We start from the raw sequence: 3,523 nt of genomic DNA on the forward strand, positions 1-3,523 counted from the left end.
GTTGTCTCCCACATGGTGTAAGGTTGGTACGGGGTGTATACGGTGGATTGGGTTGGGATTGCATTCACATTCGATTCGATTACATCACGTAATTCGATTCGATTCTAATTACATTACTAATATTGATTCGATTTCGATTACATTCGATTTTGATTCTGATTCTCATTTTGGTTCCAATTCTGATAATATTTCTTATTCTGTAATGGGCTAAGGTCCATCTGGTACTATCTGTTGTAATGGGCTAAGACCCGATTGGTACTGAAATTGTAAGTAAGGTTGGGGCGGACTTTTAATTCTTTTAGATGACTAACTGTTCCTTTTATAGTAGGGATTTCACATCGAGTTTTAGTAAACTCACCCCGTTTATTAACCTTCGTAATTTCCACCTTAGATGGATCGGGGTTGCTAGGGGCTCGGAGGAAGCCATACACATTGTTTATGTTATAGTTTTGATTATTACCTTTAAATTATTTTATGTGGGTTGTAATTTTCTGGATTTCAAATTTGGAATTTTATTTATTGTTCTTATAATTGCTAGTATTGAACACGATTTTCCAAAGCAACTCATCGTTATTCAAAACATCACGAACATAATTGTTTTTAAAGTAAGTTTCGCAACTACCAAGATTTTACAAAGTTGTTAAGAATGTTATTCAAATTGAGGTTTTCTAACAAGGTTTAAAAAGGGTATAAGTTTTAATTATTAAGAAGGGTTTTAATGGAAACATGGTTTTCAAAAAACACTTCAATGTGACACGCCAAGTTCGAGCCAAACTTCCAGGCCATGTTTGGGGTGTTACATCATCACTGGATGTACCTGAGTAGAACCACACAAACCGTCAATCTTTTTATTTAAGAGTTCTACTTGGTTAGATAGCATAGTAACCGTGTCGAGGTTGAAAACACCGGCTGCTTTCGTCGGCTTTGTTCTCATAACTTGCCACTGATAGTTATTCAGTGACATTTCCTCAATAAATTCGTAAGCCGCCTCAGGTGTCTTATTATTGATAGTTCCTCCAGCGGCTGCATCAATCATCTGCCGAGTCGAAGGATTCAGGCCATTATGGAACGTTTGGACCTGTAGCCAAAACGGTAACCCATGGTGAGGGCACCTTCTGAAAAGTTCCTTGTATCTCTCCCATGCATCGTAGAGTGTTTCTAAATCCATCTGCTCAAAAGAAGAGATATCATTACGTAATTTGGTTATTTTAGCCAATGGAAAATATTTTAATAAAATTTTTCGGTCATTTGTTCCCAATTAGTGATTGACCCTCGTGGTAATGAGTTCAACCATTGTTTAGCCTTATTCCGTAACGAAAAGGGAAACAACCGAATGCGAATGGCGTCATCAGAAACGCCATTAATTTTAAAGGTATCGCAAAATTCTAGGAAATTTGCCAAGTGAGCGTTGGGATCCTCGTCCTGCAAACCATCAAACTGAACAAACTGTTGTATCATTTGAATTGTGTTAGGTTTCAGATCAAAATTATTTGCAGCAATAGCAGGTCTAACTATATTTGACTCAGTTCCTGTTAAATTAGGTTTAACATAATCATACATAGTGCGCGGAGCAGGATTTTGATTAACAGCAATTGTAGGAGGTAGCAGATTTTCTTGGTTTTCAGCCATCTCCTCAGTTGTGGTTTGAATATCATCCTCTTGCTCGTTCTCTGTGTATCTTAAGCTTCGCCTTATTTCTCTTTGGTTTCTGCGAACTATGCGATCGATCTGACTGTTAAAAAGTAATGGTCTTGACGGGTTTCTTCTAGTCATAAACTATAAAAACCTGCCAGAAAAAGGGAAAAATAAGAATTAGTAATAAAAATTAGAATAAAATTTAAATTGCAGTAAAAGTAAATGGCTAAAGTAATAAAAATCGTGTTCCTAATATCTTAGTTCCCCGGCAACGTCGCCAAAAACCTGATGCGTGATATTCGTGACAGGTTTTAAATATTTATAATGAATCATTCTTGAAACTAAAATTTATAATGAATCATTCTTGAAACTAACTATTATCACGATAAAGGCAAGTGTACCTATCGAACAGTAGTATAGCTTTAGCAAGACCGGATTGTCGAACCCAAAGGAACTAAAACTACTAGTAATACTATCTTTTTATTATCTAGCCTAAGAATAATGGGGTTTGTTTTAACTAACTAATTAACTAAACTAAGAATTCACGGAAAATAGAATTGGGGAATTACTTTTTGAAAAACTCGATTGATTAAGACCATACCTAAGGAAAAATCCACCTAGACTTTACTTGTTATTTGAGTCTAAATCGGACGATTTATTCATTTGACTTGATCCGTAGAAATCCCTAAGTTATATTATTATCCCTCTCAAGACTAACAACATCTAACCCTAGGTTGAATAATTGAAATCTCTTTCTAATTAACTTCCTAGGGTTGCATTAACTCGATATGGATCCCTTTATTAGGTTTCACCCTAATCCGGCAAAATCTTGTCACCCTATCTCTAGGCACGCAATCAATTCTGTTTAATCATGACAAATGTACTCTTAGATAGGGTCTATTCCTCCTCTAAATAAGCGCTTAACTTGAATCAATATCCTGGAATATCAAAACAAGAATTAAGAACACATAATTAAGAACAAGTCAAATATTTATCATATAATTTATATAATAATAAGATCTTTCTTAGGTTTCATTCCCCTTAGGAATTTAGGGGTTTTAGTTCATAACTAAAAAGGTAAGCATCTCAGAAGAATAATGAATAAAAAATATAAAGAAAAACCCAAAACTCCTGAAGGGAAATTAAGGGGAGATCTTTAGTCTTGATGATGAATCTGGCTTTTGAGATGGATCAATCAGTTTTCCTTGAGTAGTTCCCTACTTCCTTCTCTCTGTCCCTCTTTTTCCTCCTCCTCTAGGGTGTATTTATAGGCTTTGGAATGCCTAAGAACCCTCAAAATTGCCCTTTTCTGAATTAGACTAAACTTGGGCTCAATAGGGACACGCCCGTGTGACACACCCGTGTGTGATTACTTCAGGCCGTGGTCAAGCCTGTTAAATAGGAACGGGCATGTGGTCCACCCGTGTGAGTAGGTCAGGCCGTGTTGATTTCGTAAGTTGGCCCATTTTCTACGTTTTTGTCCCGTTTCTCGTTCCTTTCGCTCTCCTATGCTCACCTAAGTATAAAACATGAAATTAAGGCATTAGGAGTATCGAATTCTCCAATTTTAAGGAAAAATCATCCATAAAATATGCTAAGCATGGGATAAAAATATGTATGAATTACGGTTTATCAAAATGTTTCTGAGGTCCACAAATTTCTGGGACTAGCGGGATATTATAGACGATTTGTGAAAGGCTTTTCTATGATTGTGACACTGTTAACGAGATTGCTTCAGAAAGATATAAAATTTGAATGGTCAGAGAAATGTTAGAAAAGTTTTAATCAGCTGAAAGCTCTTTTGACTGAAGCTCTAGTGTTAGTTCAGTCTGAGTCGGGTAAAGAATTCATAGTTTTCAGTGATGCATTGTTGAATGGCTTGGGTTGT

The 3,523-nt window shown here is 36.1% G+C and overlaps 1 non-coding gene across 1 annotated transcript; it reads left to right on the plus strand.

Annotated features, from left to right (window-relative positions):
- The first annotated feature begins 1,094 nt into the window (after window positions 1–1,094).
- Window positions 1,095–1,201, plus strand: LOC128291101 (small nucleolar RNA R71). The gene has a single exon (XR_008280877.1). It is a non-coding gene; the product is annotated as a small nucleolar RNA R71 (small nucleolar RNA).
- Window positions 1,202–3,523: the final 2,322 nt, after the last annotated feature.

This window comes from Gossypium arboreum, chromosome 3, assembly GCF_025698485.1.
Source record: "Gossypium arboreum isolate Shixiya-1 chromosome 3, ASM2569848v2, whole genome shotgun sequence".
Taxonomy (NCBI): domain Eukaryota; kingdom Viridiplantae; phylum Streptophyta; class Magnoliopsida; order Malvales; family Malvaceae; genus Gossypium; species Gossypium arboreum.